This window comes from Manis javanica, chromosome 10, assembly GCF_040802235.1.
Source record: "Manis javanica isolate MJ-LG chromosome 10, MJ_LKY, whole genome shotgun sequence".
Classification (NCBI taxonomy): Eukaryota; Metazoa; Chordata; class Mammalia; order Pholidota; family Manidae; genus Manis; species Manis javanica.
This window is the reverse complement of record NC_133165.1, coordinates 87,471,755-87,488,426: the sequence shown is the minus strand read 5'-3', so window position 1 is coordinate 87,488,426 and position 16,672 is coordinate 87,471,755.

Genomic DNA, 16,672 nt, shown 5'->3' with positions numbered 1-16,672 from the left:
TCAGAAATGTGCTATTCTACCAGGTTGTGTGACATGAGTATGTTTGTAAATAATACACAGTGAAGTGACATGTAATGTGAACATTCAGTTTGATGACTCATCTCAATAGTAGCACTGCCCTTTAAACAACTAAGAACCTTAATTTGCTAATGAACAGTTACTTATCTTAATGAAGATAGCTAATATCAGTGAGCAAAATGGTCCCAGTTATAACAAGTTTACAGGGGTTATGTGCTTTTAACAAAGCCTTAGGGCCTTAATATCAGTGTGTTTAAAGTTATGTGACCAAGAAAAGGGGGATGGTGCATAACTTGAATTTCTTTATCACACCAGGAACACTGATTGTGATGTCTCTCTCTCTCTTAGTGGATTAGTAACCGAATTGGTAAACTTAGATATGCAGGCTTTGGAGTTGTATATAAAATAAGTGGATTTGTCAAGAGTCTCAACACTGAGATACCTTAGGTGTTTAATTATGCCTTGTTAGAAAATACTAACATAAATAGGTCTCCAAGTTCAAATTTCAATTATATGCTGGAAGTTTTTATGGAAAGTTTAACAGTTACTACTAAAGCATTGTGAATTCCCTTAGAAGTCTTTGGAATGAAAACTATCAAGGGTGTCTTTAGTTTGTATGATGGTTTAAAGGAACTGGGATATTTTCAGTTTCATCATAATGCTCCCAAACACGGACTTTCATTTTCTTCTAGTGTGGGGAAGGGACAAACTACCTAAACATCTTTTTTTCCCCTTTTTTATTGATATATCATTGATACAGTATCTTATATTGTTTTCAAATATACAACACGGTGGTTCAACAGTTACCCATATTAAAGTTACTGTCAACATAGAAAGATGATACAAAATCATTGACATGGAAATGATTAGAAGTGAAAATACTGGATTGAATGGTATTTCTATTTATAGTTTGTTAAGAAACCTCCATACTGCTTTCTACAGCAGTTGTACCAATTTACATTCCCACCAACAGTGTAGGAGGGTTACCTTTTCACTACATCCTTGCCAATACTCATTTCTTGTCTTGTGGATAGTAGCCATTCTAACTGCTGTGAGGTGATTATCTCATTGTGGGTTTGATTTGCATTTCTTCTTGGGAAAAATGTCTGTTCAGGTCCTCCGTGCATTTTTTAATTAGGTTGTTTGCTTTTGTGGTGTTGAGGCATATGAGTTCTTTATATATTTTGGATGTTAAACCCCTTATCAGATAAATCATTTACAAATATATTCTCCCATACTGTAGGTTGCCTTTTTTTGTCCTGCTGATGCTGTCCTTTGCTGTACAGAAGCCTTCATCTGATGTAGTTCCACTTGTTCATTTTTTATTTTGTTCCCCTTGCCCAAGGAGATGTATCCAGGAAAAAAACCACTCATACTTAGATTCAAGAGATTTTTGCTCATGTTTTCTTCTAAGAGTTTTTTTTATAGTTTCATGTCTTCCATTCAGATCTTTGATTCATTTCAAGTTTACGTTGTGTGTGGAGTTAGACAGTAATCCAGCTTCATTCCCTTCTTTGTAGCTGTCCAGTTTTCCCAAAACCAGTTGTTGAAGAGGCTGTTTTTTCCCGATTGTATATTCATGGCTCCTCTATCATATATTAATTGACCATATATGTGTGGGTTTAAATCTGGATTCTCTATATTCTGTTCCATTGATCTATGGGTCTGTTCTTGTGCCAGTACCAAATTGTTTTGATTACTGTAGCTTTGTAGTAGAGCTTCAAGTCAGGGAGTATAATACCCCCAGCTTTGATCTTTCTCAGGATTGCATTGGCTATTCAGGGTCATTTGTGGTTCCATATGAAATTAAAGATTATTTGCTCTATCTAGTTCATTAAATGCCATTGGTGTTTTGATAGGGATTGCATTTAATCTGTAAATTGCTTTGGGCAGGACGGTCATTTTGACACTATTAATTCTTATCCATGAGCATGGGATATAATTCCATTCATTTTTAAATTTCTCTCATGAGTGTCTTACAGTTTTCAGAGTACAAGTCTTTCACTTGCTTTGTTAGGTTTATTCCTAGGTATTTTATTCTTACTGAGGCAATTGTAAATGAAATTGTTTTCCTTGTTTCTCTTTCCGTTACTCTGTTGTTAGTATATAGGAACACAACAGATTTCTGTGTATTTTGTATCCTACAACTTCGCATTATCCAGTTCTAGTAGCTTTTTGGGGAAGTCCTCAGGGTTTTCTACATAAAATACCATGTCACCTGAAAATAGTGACAGTTTGACTTCTTTCTTAACAATTTGGGTGCCTTTTATCTCTATCTTGTCTGATTACCATGGCTAGCATCTCCAGTACTATGTTGAATTAAAGTGGTGTGAGTGGACATCCTTGTCTGTTTATGATCTTAAAGGAAAAACTTTTAGATTTTCGCCATTAGGGATGATGTTAGAATGCTGTGGGTTTGTGCTATATGGCCTTTAATGTTGATGTACATACCCTCTATACCCATTTTGTTGAGAGAGTTTTTATCATGAATGGATGTTGAATTTTGTCAAATGCTTTTTGAGATGATCATGTGGTTTTTATCCTTTTTGTTAATGTGTATAATGTTGATTGATTTATGAATATTGTACCATCCTTGCATCCCTGGAATAGATCCCAGTCATGATGGATGATCCTTTTGATGTATTTTTGAATTCTGTTTGCTAATTTGTGGGGCATATTTCTGTGGTGTCTGTTGTGACTATTCCTTCTTCATTTCTCATTTTGTATACTCTTTTTTTCTTGATTAAGCCTGGCTTGGGGTTTATCTCTTTTGTTTATTTCTCAAAGTACCATCTCTTGGTTTCATTTTTTTTCCTGTTGTTTTATTTTTCTGTATTTATTTTTGCTCTGATTTTTATTATGTCTCTCCTACTAACTTTGGGTTTCATATGTTCTTTTTCTATATTTTTTAATTGTGAGTTTAGACTGTTTATTTGAAATTGTTCTTGTTTCTTGAGGTAGGCTTGTATTGCTCTGTACTTCCCTCTTAGTACCACTTTTTCAGCATCCCAGAAATTTTGGCCTGTTTAACTTCTTTTTCTCATTTGTCTCTATGTATTGCTTGATTTATTTTAATTTGGTCATTGATCCATTCATTATTTAGAAGCCTGTTGTTTAGCTACCACGTGTTTGCGTGTGTTTTTCTTTTCTTTGTGTAAATTCTAGTTTCATACCACTGTGGTCTGAGAAGTTGCTTGATACAATTTCAATCTTTTAATTTATTGAGGCTCTTACTGTGGCCTAGTATGTGATCTATTCTGGAGAACATTCCATGTACGCTTGAGAAAAGTGTATCCTGCTGCTTTTGGGTGGAATGTTCTGTAGATATATGTTAAGTCCATCTGATCTAATGCATTGTTCAGTGCCTCTGTTTCCTTATTTATTTTCTGTCTGGTTGACATGTCCATTGATGTGAGTGGTGTGTTAAAGTTTCCTAAAGTGGATGTGTTGCAATCTGTTTCCCCCTTCAATTCTGTTAGTATTTGTTTAACATATTTAGGTGTTCCTGCATTGGGTGCATAGATATTTATAATGGTTATATCCTCTTGTTGGACTGAGCCCTTTATCATTATCTAATGTCTTTTATCTGTTGTTTCTTTGTTTTGAAATCACTTTGTCTGATATAAGTATGGCTACTCCTGTTTTTTTCCTCCCTATTATATATGTGAAATATCTTTTCCATCCCTTCACTTGTAGTCTATGTATGTCTTTGGGTCTGAAATAAGTCTCTTGTAGGCAGCATATAGATAGGTCTTGTGTCTTTATCCATTCTGCTACTCTATGTCTTTTGATTAGTGCATCCACTTGATTTCAAGTTATTTATAGTTATGTACTTATTGCCATTTAAAAATTTTTTTTCTGGTTGTTTTTGTAGTTCTCTGTTCATAGTACATTCTTGTTTGGTTTTCTTTAGTGTTGTGATTGGATTTCTCTTTGTCAATTTGTTGTATATCTGTTAAAGGCTTTAGGTCTGTGGTTATTTTAAGTTTAAAGGATAGCGTCCTTACTGTATACAACAGTCTGTATTAAGTTGATGATTGCTCTATTTCAAATACAATCTAAAAGTACTTCTTTTTTCTAATCCTCCTCCACACTTTATGTATTAGATGTCTCTGCATGTTTTGCGCACCCCTTGACTAACATTATTATAGTTGGTTTTACTACTTTTGTTTTAATTTTGTACTTCCTTGGTAAGTAATTGGTTTACTACCTTTACTAAGTTTATTTTAACTGGCAAAAACTGTTTGTTTAACCTTAGAAACATTTCCATCTACAGGAGTTCCTTTAACATATCCTGTAATGTTGGTTTAGTGGTTGTAAATTTCTTGAGCCTTCATTTGTCTGGGAATTGTTTAATTTCTGCTTTATATTTGACTGATAATCTTCCTGGGTAGAGGATTCTTATTTGAAAGTCCTTCTGTTACAGAACATTAACTATTTCATGTCACTCCCTCTGACCTGTGAAGTTTCTGCTGAGAAGTCTGCTGATAGCCTGTTGGGATCAGTCTCCTTTTTAAGTAATCTTTTTTCTCTCTCTGGCTGTCTTCAATACTCTCTCCTTATCCTTAATCTTTGCCATTTTAATTATTATATGTCTTGGTATTGTCTTGGGGTTCCTTTTGTTAGGGGCTCTCTGTGCTTCCATGACCTGAATGTCTGTTTCCTTCCCCAGATTAGGGAAGTTTTCAACAATTATTTCCTCAAAGAGACTTTCTATCTCTTTGTCTCTCTCTTCTCCTTCTGTTACCCCATTATGCAAATATTGTTTTATTGGGTTGGTCACAAGCTCTCTTAATCATTCTTTTATTCCTAAAAATTCTTTTTTCTCTGTTCCTCAGCTTTGTTTGTGCTCCTGTTCTCTAATTTCCATCTCATTATCTCCTCTAATTGCAGCAATTCATTCCCTCCATTGTATATTTTATTTCAGTTACTGTAGTCTTCAGCTCTGGCTCTTTCTCAGCTCTTCTCTCCCTTTGTTGAAGTCCTCCCTGAGATCTTGAATACACCTCTGCATATCAGTGAGCATATTTATGACTTTTACTCTGAAATTTTTATCAAGAAGATTGGTGATCTGATTTTCACTTAGCCCTCTTTCTCATGTCTTATCCTGTAGTTTTGTTTGGAACAAACTTCTCTGCCTCTTCATTTTGTCATGATTTCTGTGTTTCTTCCTTTGTATTAGATGGATCTGCTATGCATCCTGGTCTAGAGAGTGATGGCTTTATGATGAAGGTATCCACTGATGCCCAGAAGCTCTGGGACTCTACTCTGCAGTGCCTGGTTCTCCTTTGTGGTTGAGTCCAAGCCTCCTTACGTTGGTGGGCAGTGAGCAGGGCTGCTTTTATGTCTGTCTGTGGGCTGTGGTCTCAGTCTACTGCAGCTGGCAGTTTGCCTCAACTAGCCCTTTGTGGTCAGAGCAGCAGCTTCTGCTTGGATGGTTGTGGTCATAGCTGCCATGTGCCTGCCCTTCAGGATTGGGGGTATGTCCTGCAGCAAGTCAAGGAGGTGCTTCTTGGCAGCAGGCAGCAAGACACTCAGTAGAGAGGAACAAGCACTCCCCATTGTGATGAGACAGGGCCAAGAAAGTTGGGAGAGCCTCCCTCTTCCTGCCAGGAAGCAAAGTCTTATGCTGCTGGACTGAGTGAGCTGGCACACTGGGGGTACACAGGGAAGCACCTCAGGTCTGAGCTGCCAGTGAGGGGCATGGAGCATCTAGGGCTTCTGAGAATGACCCACCTTTGGGCCAAGGGAGGGCCTAGGTGTTAATTGTCTATGTGCCCTTTCTCCCGTGGAGAGACCTCCATCCAACCCACATCCCTCGGGCATCCCTCCCACTGCAGCAAGTCTTTCAAACTGCTGCCTCTATTTTGGGTCTCAGTGGGACTCGCAGAGCTTGCCTGTTCTCCACAAGCAGCTGGAGTCTCAGCCTCTCAGAGAGCTCCAACTGTCTCTGGCAGCACCACTTATCACCAGAACCCAATACAATGTGGACTCATGCTTTCAGAGCAGATCTCTAGGGCCAGGTGTGCAGAGTTCTGGGCTCCTATCCCCTCCCCAATCTGTTCCTCTTCCTCCTGTGGGCTTGGATGGGGGCAGAGCTCGGTCAAATCTCTGCCACCTTACCCTTTTCTGGGTGGTCTCTTCTCCACCAGGTGTAGGTGGTCTGTTCTGCAGTTTTCAGGTCATTTTCAGGTTTAGCTGTATTTGTTGTAGTTGCTTCCTTGGTGTGTTTGTGGGTGGAACTTTCTGCCTTGCCTTCCTACTCCACCATCTTTTTTCCGTGTCTCCAACATTTTCTTTTAAAATTCATTTTTGTAGCTGTCCTGCAAATCTTTAAAGCTTTGGGTACTTTTATGTACTTTGTTTCCTTTGTGAACCTACTATATCAGATTTAGCCATGGTAGGACTTAGCCTCCTTATATTATTATGCAACAAGTTGTTATTTATCTTTACACACATTTTGAATGATGCATCAAAGTTCTAATTTTGCTATTTTGCATTCCAAATTCTGCCTGTACAAATAACTATTACCTTGACTTATAGAAACTGAGGATGTTACAGGGAAGGCAGTATAACACAGAGAAGACAAATACTGATTCTATAGCATCTTATGCTGATGGACAGTGACTGTAATGGGGTATGTGGTGGGGACTTGATAATAGGGGGAGTCTAGTAGCTATAATGTTGTTCATGGAATTGTACATTAATGGTAGCAAAATAAAAAAAACTGAGGGTGTTGACTTAGCATTGGAGTTCATCATGTTGCTTGGAGCATTCATTCAACCACTATTGTATGCCATGTTCCAGGTTGTGTGCTGGCAGCAAAATAGATAGGATTCCTGCCTTACGGTGCTTAACATGAAATAGTCATAAATAATTGCAAAATTAGACCAGTAGTGAGTAAGAAAGCTGGAATCAGAATCTGTGTTGTTGGAATGGGGTATGGTGCAGAGTTAAAATACTTCCCTGAGAAACAGGATGGATATATGAAGGAGTAAGAGTTGATTAGGTGACTAGGAGGGTGCTCCCGGGAGGGAACAGCCTGTCTGTACCATCTTAACGATGCATTGGAACAGTCCTGCAGGTAAAGCATGAGGAATGTGCTGCATCTCCTAAGCTGAGGCTGGGTAAAAACATAAGAACCAGACTCCTGAGATTTGGAATTTGTGCATTATGGAGAACAGGTTAGGATATCAGTTAGGTTATACCGACGATGATACATTTGGGGTGAAATGGAAGATTTGGGAAGCATTTAGGAACAGGTCTTGAATAGGAGAAAGGGAGAGGAAGGCATCAAAAATAACTCGTGAATTTGTGGCTGTGGAAAGTAGATGGAAGTTTGCGTCATTCACATGATTGGATGCATTGGTAAAGAACCTTTTGTAAGGAGGGAGATATGAGTACAGTTTTGAGATGGTTGTGCTTGTTCCTTTTGCAGGATTTCTGATAATCCTAAGAATGGTGAGAAGAGGGGGTGCAAAAATTAATACTAAACTAAATCATTCCTTTCCAGTCTGAAAGATAGAGTTCATGTCTAACATAGAGTAGTTTTCTATCTGTCCCTGTTCCCCTATCTTATTGTTGCTACCTTAATCCCAATCATCTTCCACACGGACAGTCTGCAGACCACCAGCTGTTGTGCTAACCACTTAATGTGATTTCATTCAAGACAGTGTTTCCAGTCCTCACTAATAAGGTCTGTCACACTGGAGAGGAATAAAGTGTTCAGCTTGCTAGAATAAACATTTTCTTTGTTAACCAACTTGCCATTTTCCATCTATAGATCCTTAAGATAGGTCATGCCTACCCCAGCAAACCAGTTCTACTCTAGAAATCATGTAATACCCATAAACATGGTTTGAAGGTTATAGAATTAGTATGTCTTCAAATTTTTCCCTGCACCTTGTTGACTGAAATTACAGGTTTCCCTTAGCTATAGCTGACTCTGCTACTAAAGCTTGGTGTATTTTAGCAAGTCACTTAATTCAGCTTGTTTACTCATCCACAAAATTAGGGAGTAAGAGCCAATACTCCTCAAAGGTTCCAGAAATAAACTTACAAAATTAAATGTTTAAAATTTCATTGTACCTATTACATGCTTATGGATATATATATATGGCTCTTTGTGTAGCAAGCCAGTTTTTGTCAGTATTCAAATCTTCAGAAAATACTCACACATTAACTCTCCATAACCTTAATTGTTCCATTTGTGACCATTTTGATCTTTCATATCTACTCTAAACCAAGATGCTATGAGCACAGGATGCTAAAATTATGAAATTCCTACACTTAGTAATGGCAGAGTCGAGCACTGCAAGCCAAAGTATTGATATAAAGTGTTTTGAATGCTTTTATAGTATTAGGACTACAGTGGAAATAGTGGTCAGCCCTCCTTGTGGGGGAAAGCATTAACTTTTAAGTTGAGTCTTGATCCATATAGGTCAGCTGGGTAGGCAAAGGAATGGGCAGCATACTGGCAAAGTGTAAGGAAAAAAGTAAGGAGGCACGGCAGTATGGCAAACAACACTTTTGGAGTGGGTGGAGCATAGGTTTTTGATAGAGAATGGCAAGAGAAAAGTTGAATTTCTTTTGTGTCAAGTCATGATACCCCTCATGCTAAGAAAATTAGTTCTTCATTATTTAGGGAATGGTGAAGCACTGGAAGTCTTCAAACAGAGGATTATGGTTAGATTTGAAATTGAGAACAACTCTGGTGGCTATGTAAATAGTTTGGGAGTTGTTCAGGTGAGAGGTGGTTGGTTACGGGAGCAGCAGTTAAGATGATATGACAGGATGAGTAATTCTCTCCCACAAAGATGTCCCATCCTTGTCCCCAGAATCTTTGAAAGTTACTTTATATAGCAAAAGAGATTTTGGAGGTGTGATTAAGGCTGTCTAAATGGGATTATCCAGGTGGGCCCAATATAATCACAAAGGTAATCATAAGAGGGAGGGAGGAGATGAGAGTCAGTAGTAGGAGGTGGAATGATGGAAAATTAAAGTGATGCATCCATGAACCAAGAAATGCCATCAGTCTCCGGAAGTGGGAAGAGACGGAAGAGATTCTCTCAGGGATCCTCCAGAAGAAACCAGCCCAGGCAACATCTTGATTTTAACCCCATAAGACAAGATTTCTGACCTCCAGAACTATAATAAATGTGTGTTGTTCTAAACTACTAAATTTGTGGTAATTTGTTATAGCAGCAAAAAGAAACTAACCAGATGGAGAGGAAAGGGGCAGATATACATGATTTTAAAGTACAATGGACAGGAGTTGGTATCTGACTGGATGTGAGAATGAAGGAAAGATTTTAGGATGCCCGTGAGGAATGTCTATAAGTAACCTGACAAATCAGAGTAAGATAAGGAAAAGGTTACAGAATGAGGAGGTTTAAGTACAGAACCCTGGAAATGTCAAAATTGGCACACACAAAAAGCCAATACCCATGTTTTCCAAGGATGGGAAGAAACACCAGTTCTCATGCTGCTATGGAAAGCTATTTGGCTGTATTTAGTATTTAGAAAAAGTGATGATGAAGCATACCTTACAAAATCACGATTCCACTTATAGGTTATATACCCTGGGAGAACTACTGAACTTTATTCATTGGGACTACAGGAATGTTGCAGTTTTGTTTTTTAACAATGAGAAGAGGAAAAAAGTGTCCATCAAAATAATTACAGCATGTATTATGCTGAAGAACTAAATGTCATTTAAATAGATGAACTGGGATATCTCTTTATGTGTCTAAAGAATGTTAAAGGAGCAAGTTAAATTGACATTTAGAGTTTGATAACTTATTTATAGTTTTAAAATTACCATTTATAGTTTATGGCCCATCTAGTAAAAAAACATTAAAAAGTACTAATATGCCTGGAAATACCAGCTGCAAGATGATGGCTACCTTTTAAATAACTGTCTTTGGGGAAGAGGAAAGGGAGGTGAGTAACATTAGGGATGCATGTATAAGACCTTCAAATGTACCTATAATGTTTTTTAAAGTTCTGAAGTGGAAACAGGTGGTGAGATGGGTGTACAGATACAATTCGCTGACCTCGGAAATGTTTCCAAATAAAAACAATTTTTAAAAATATGAAAGCTAGGTAGAGAACAAGGAGGTCCCAGACGATACTGGCATTAAATGTTCTGATATGAGAAGCCAGAGAAAGAGATATTAAAGGAGAAAATTTCAAGATGTAGTGTTCAAGATAAATGCCCACTTATATGAGAGGACTGAAGAGTCCACTGGATTTGGACAATTGGGCAGTTACTGGTAACCATTACCCAACTGATTCAATAGACTGTGAATGGAATCCTGCTAACAACACGGCTGAAAAGAGGAAAGAAAGCAGAGAAGCCAGTGGCCTATTCTAAATGTTCAGTGGTGGGGCTGGATCCAAGTGCATAATCTTCCTCCAGCCCCTCTCTCTCCTCTCTTGCCTTTCCTCCACACCCCCTACCGATGTTCCCTCCCAAGCCATCTGTCTACACGCTGTTGGCATCTTAAGGGGGCTCTCTCCATGTGGCAGGAAACATCAGCCAGTAGCAGCTATATGTTTACAGGGTTCTTGCAGCAACTTCCCGGTGAGGGCATAATTCTCTTCTTCAGTGTCCACGTAGCAAATCTTTCACACAACAGGGCAAATCACCCGCAGGCATTCTGGGCTTTTATGATCTCAGAATTTATAATCCCCAGAGAGCAAGAGATGTGATACTCCCAGCATCTGTGTATCACTCAGGTATCTCTTATCTGTTATTGCTAAAATTATAGTTCCTTAATTTCTGGCGAGTTTTTAAATCTTTTCATATTTTTATTCACCATTTATTATTATATTTCCATTAGGTTGTCATATTTTGTTGTTTACTGGTGGGGCTCTTATGTTCTGGATATTTCATTGTCTTAAATATACTAGAAATATATTCTAACTCATAATTTTTTAATGTTAACTCATATATGGTGTCATATTTTTAGTTGTTTTTGAGGCCATATCTATCAACCCTTTCCTGTATGACTTGCTCTTGAAGTTACTAAATATTTTTTCCTCTATTTTCTTCGAATACTTCAATAATTTTGCTTTTTAAATTATAGCCTTTAAATAAATTCAGTTTATTCTGGTGCATTATGAAAAATATTTGACATATTTTTTCTAAATAGTAATTTGTTTGAAAACAATTTGTTGAATGATTAAGCCTGTTTCGAAATATTTATCAAATTTCTTTTATTCTATTCCTGCACTAATAACATCCTATTTTAACTCATATAGTTTCCTAGTATATTTTGTTATTTGAAAATGCAAATTGATCCCTTGATTGTTTTTGGTAGAATGTCTGGCTATTGTGAATTTTTTTCTTTAATATGAACTTTAGGATCACCTAACATTTTGCTTTAAAAAATTCTCTTGGGGTTTCTATGGATGTTGCATTACAAGTTATGGGAAATTTGGGAAGGACTGACTCTACAAAAAATTATTGACTCTTGCCACTAAAAAGCATGCATATTTGTCTTATCTTTAATCATTCAGACTTAATTTTTACATAGATCAGTCAATATTCATTCATGACTTTTTGGTTTTGAGTCCTGTAGCTTTTTAGTGTGTTCTGAAATCCAGTCAGACAAATTCCCCTTCTAAATTTTGATTTTTAATTTTCTTGACTTTCCTTGAAAATCTTACCTTCTATTTAAATTTCAGAATCTGCTTGTCAAATTTTGGTTTAGGAAATTACAATAAGACTTTGATAAAGTTTGCATGGATTTTTATAGCTTAATTTTTGGAGTTTTAGTATATTATACAAAGTCTTCGCATCTGGGAATAAGTAACTATTATTTATGTCCTCATCATTGTCTTTTTTTTTTTTTAATCATTCAGTTAGCTTTTATAGTTTTCTTCATATAGGTCCTATACATTTCTTACTAGGTTTATCACTATTTTTGTTTTGCTGTACCTGTAAATGGATTTTTCTTACAATTGACTATTGCTGTAAGACAGGAAAGTTATTTATTTTTATACATTGATCTCATCTTAAGCCACTTTAGAAAGCTCTCGTAATATTTCTGATAGAACTAGGCCATAAGCTCTATGATAGTATGGACATTTTCCAAACACTGTATCCCTACCATCTAAACAGTGCCTAACATGTTATATTAACTCAATATGATGGTATTTTAGTTGATTCTCTTAGACTTCTGGGTGGACAATATTTCTAATTTTTCCACTACTATAATTATGAGACTTTTAGTAAAAATTGCTCTTTAGGTTCATGTTTTGGAGTACCCTTTCTCCTATGTGTATACATTAATATTAGATAAAATAAAAAGGTTAAGATCACAAAGCTATGACTGTATGCAAAAAATAAAATCATTTCTTTGTACTTAAAAACTTTAGATATGGAAATTTAAAAATATGTGCAAAAGTAGAATAGCATTATCAGCCTGCATACTCCTATCACCCAACTTCCATTATGATCTCATAATATTATTTCACCTATACTCCTTCTTCCCACGCCACCCCTCATAGGTTATTATGAAGCAAATCTCAGGCATACCATTTCATCCATAAATGTTTGAGTATATTCTCCCATTAAAAAACAGTCTTAATCCATTCAGTGTATGTGGCCTTGGGTATTTTGACACATGGACTAGCAATGTCTGGTCCTCCTGGCACTTTGGAGACAAGGCCTGGAGGCTGGCCTCCTGTATGTTCCTGGAGTAATGGCAGAGTGGCCCCCATGGATCATGGTAGTGTATCCTAAATGGCTGGAAGGTAAGAGCATCTTATGGGACAGTTTTGTTTTATCATTATAGCCAGTGCATACACCTCCAGTAGCCCTATATACATAGACCTCCAGTAACCCCACAAGGAGAGGGGTAAAGGTATGGCATACTAGACCTGGATGGGACCCCCTTCCTGCCATAGTCCTATCACAGGACCACTCTCTTGCATGCATCCTACCTGATGGACAAGATTTGCCTATGTTGGTGTCATTAAAACGTGTCTTATTGCCCTTAAGGTTAATCTCCTCCAATGTCTTTGTGGATTGGGTACACACCCTAGCAAATCTGCTTGCTGGGTGTGCAAAGAGCTCCCTATCAGTTTCACTACTGGCCTCCCATGGAAAATGTGAATCGTGAACCAGAACTGGTTTAAATACAGCTGGAATGACCACTTGGTGACAATTGATCTCCTCAGGCTTGAGGACAGGTATTATATTTTTTGTTACAAGGTTCCAGCTTTCTCACACAGGGACCATTGTGGAAGATGCAGGGTGCATAGATTGTGAGGCAAGAATCCTGGAGGGGTTGTAGGGAAAATGGAAGTTCCCATGGCCATGATCCTCACTTGACCCTAATCTACTTTCCCACTGTTCATGTGCAGTTATGTAATTGGTACTGTGTAGGCTTGTGCTTACACATGTGTTAGCAATGAGCCATGATTCTCTGTGTTGCTATATAAAGAGCTCCGCCCAGTGCTCTGCCCAGCTCCTGGAGGCAGAGACAGAGATGGATTGCAGACTACCTGGATGCAGATGTGATTCTGGTGCTCAACCTGCCACTCTGAAAATAAAGCTTGGTATTAACCCTTTTACCCCCCCAAAAAAAACAAAAAACAAAAAACAAAACAGTCTTTTAAAGTTATGTAAGTATAGCCTCTACTTCCACGTGTTTATTTTCTTGGTATTTCTTTTATGCTCTATGAACTTTCTAGTCAATGATTTCTTTCAATTGCAGTGAAGAAGATATAGAAAGAAAAATGCTGCAGTACCATCTTCTGGGAGGACATTCAAGAAATCCCTTAGTTCTATCAAGTTCCACAGCAACAATTGATAATGTTTCTTTTAATGAACATATATTTTTAGAAAGCCTAATAAATGTTAACAAATTCAATTAATTAGTAAAAGTTTTTAAAAGGTCCTTAGTAACCAGGGTTTATCTCAAGAATGTAAGGGAGGTTCAATAGGAAAATGTATTAACAGAATTAAATAAAAATAATGCAAGAATTGGTACGAAAGTGCTATGTAGATGTAGCAAAATGTATAACTCAGTAAAAACTCTCAAGCTAAGAATAGAAGGAAATATCCTTAAGGTGAGAAAAGTATCTCTCAAAGTCTAGAGTATCACATAATGCTTAATTGCAAAACTTCAGACACATTCTCATTAGGTAGGAGTAGATGCCCCCACCACTGCTTTATTCATTGATCTATTCCAATGTACTAAGGCAAAAAATTTGGAAAGGAAGAAATTGTCATTATTTGCAGACATTGATTAGCTATATGAAAAATTCAAGAGAAACCCCCAAAAAACTTAATAGAATTAAGAAATCACAAGGTTGCAGGATGTAAGAGCTATGCACAAAATAGCTTTCTAATTTCTAATTATTATCTAGATATATATAACACAGGACACCAAAACTTGGTTAGTAACTAATTGGGCTAAAACTTGGGGAAAATCAGTTTTCCTACCTACTGGTAACCAATTTAAAAATACAATTTTTTTTTTAATTCTTGCAACTCCGTAATAGCAATGATTTCTTTAAAATACTTAGGAATGATGAGCAAATGCTCTGTAAGACATTTATGGAAAAAAGTTTTTAATTTTATTAAAGGACATAAAATAATGAGTATATTAAAAGAATATAGTATTTCACAGATGAGAAGACTCCACTGAAAAGATGTCAGTTTCTCCTTAATTATAAGTTCAAATCAATTCCAATTATAATCCCAGCAGTGTTAACTTTTTATGGACCTTGACAGGTTGAGCCCAAAATTCTTATGGAAGGTCAAGAATTGCTAAATTCTTCTGTTTTTTATCATCCACTTTTGAAAGCAGCAGCAAGCTGAGGTCTATCAGTACAAAGCCTAAACCAAGGGTTCTCAAAGTGTGGTCCACAGACCAGCACTATCAAGATCACCTGGGAACTTGTCAGAAATGCAAATTTAGGAGCCCCAACTTAGCTCTGCTCAGTAAAAAAGTGTTCTTGAGGTGACTGATGGCACACTAGCGTTTGAGAATTTACTGGACTAGACAAATAGACCAGTGGTACAATAGAGAGCATCAGAAATTCACTTATGCATAAACAGAACTCGATTTTTGGCACAGTGGTATTTCAAATCAGCAAAGAAAAGCTAAAATTCTTAATCAGTACTGGGACAATGAGTTAATGAACTGGAATGAAATAGTCTTACATCATACAAGTATCTAAAGACCTAAATGTGAAAACATTTAGAAGACTACGTGGGATGTCTTTAACACTGAAGTAGGGAAACATTTCTTAAGGTATAAAAAATGTAAAAACCATGAAGAAAAAGATTAATAAAAATGACTGCATTAAAACTTTTGTATAACAAGAAAACATAGCTGAAGTAAAACAACAACAAACTAAAAAGACGCAGACCAGAAATAACTATTGTGCATTTTTCCATATGGAGGATTCATATTATAAAAAGATTGCTATATGTCTCGCCAATGGGTTTCAGCCCCAGGCAAGTTCACTATGGATTCAATGAGGCCAAAAAATGACAATGGAACGTTCTTGGGGTGAAAGACTTTATACCCAACGTCATTCCCATGGTGGCAGGCCAATCACTAGAATCCTGTCCACTCACAGTGAGTCTGCATGCAGCAAGCCGGTCTCTGCCTCTGGGCCTCTCTGCCCCCGCAGCCGTCTCAGTGTCTTTCCTCAGCGCTGGCACCACTTCAGTCTCATCTCTGCCCTCCTGCAGCCTTGCAGCCATGCCACCATGTTGGTCGCCCAGAGCACTGGGCAGAGCTCTTTGTATAGAGAGTCAATAGTGATGTATTGCCCACTCGTGTGTAGTGAGCTAGCCGACCAGGGTCAGGTGACAATCCTGGCCATAGGAACCTTCACTTTATCCACACTACAATAAAATAGGAAAAAAATAATCCAAACAAAAAGGGCTGCTGTAAAGGGCAATTCACTGATGTGGGAACTCAAAAGCTAATAAACAAACTGAGCATCTCTAGTAACCAGGGAAATACAAATTGTATCTGAAAACAAGATATCATTTGATATTCATCATACTGGAAACATTTTAATAGTATGATAGCACCAAGCGCAGTAAGGTGATGAGCATTGGGAACACTCATACATTTCTGGTAGGAGTATTGGCTGCTACTACTTTGGAAAGGCATTTGGTAATATGTAGTGCAGGTAAAGGTGATCAAACTCAAAGTCCTAGGTAGACCCAAGAAATCCTCACAAAGGTACTCAAGAAGATGTAGACAAGAAAGTTCTTGCAACTCCATATTAACAAAAAGCAAAACAAAACCCCAAATCCTAAATATCCAACGGGGATAAATTACAACAAAGTCTTACAATAGAATACCAATAAGCAGTTGAAATGAATCATCTAGAACTATACCAGCTAAGTAAGATATATACAATATGATGCTCTGCCTATAAATAGGCAGAAGAAAATGTACATTTGTATAACTTATTTATGCATGTTGTAAACGTATAAAATGGGGGGTCAAGGGTTCACAGAGACTTAAACTCTAAATATTTTTCTTATAAAAAATAAGACATAAATGTTAATATTCCTTAAGCAGTGTAATAAGTATGCAAGTGTTTGTTACATTACTCCTTACATTTAACTTTATGTTGGGAGTTTTTTTTATCACTTTTCCTTGAGTTTTTC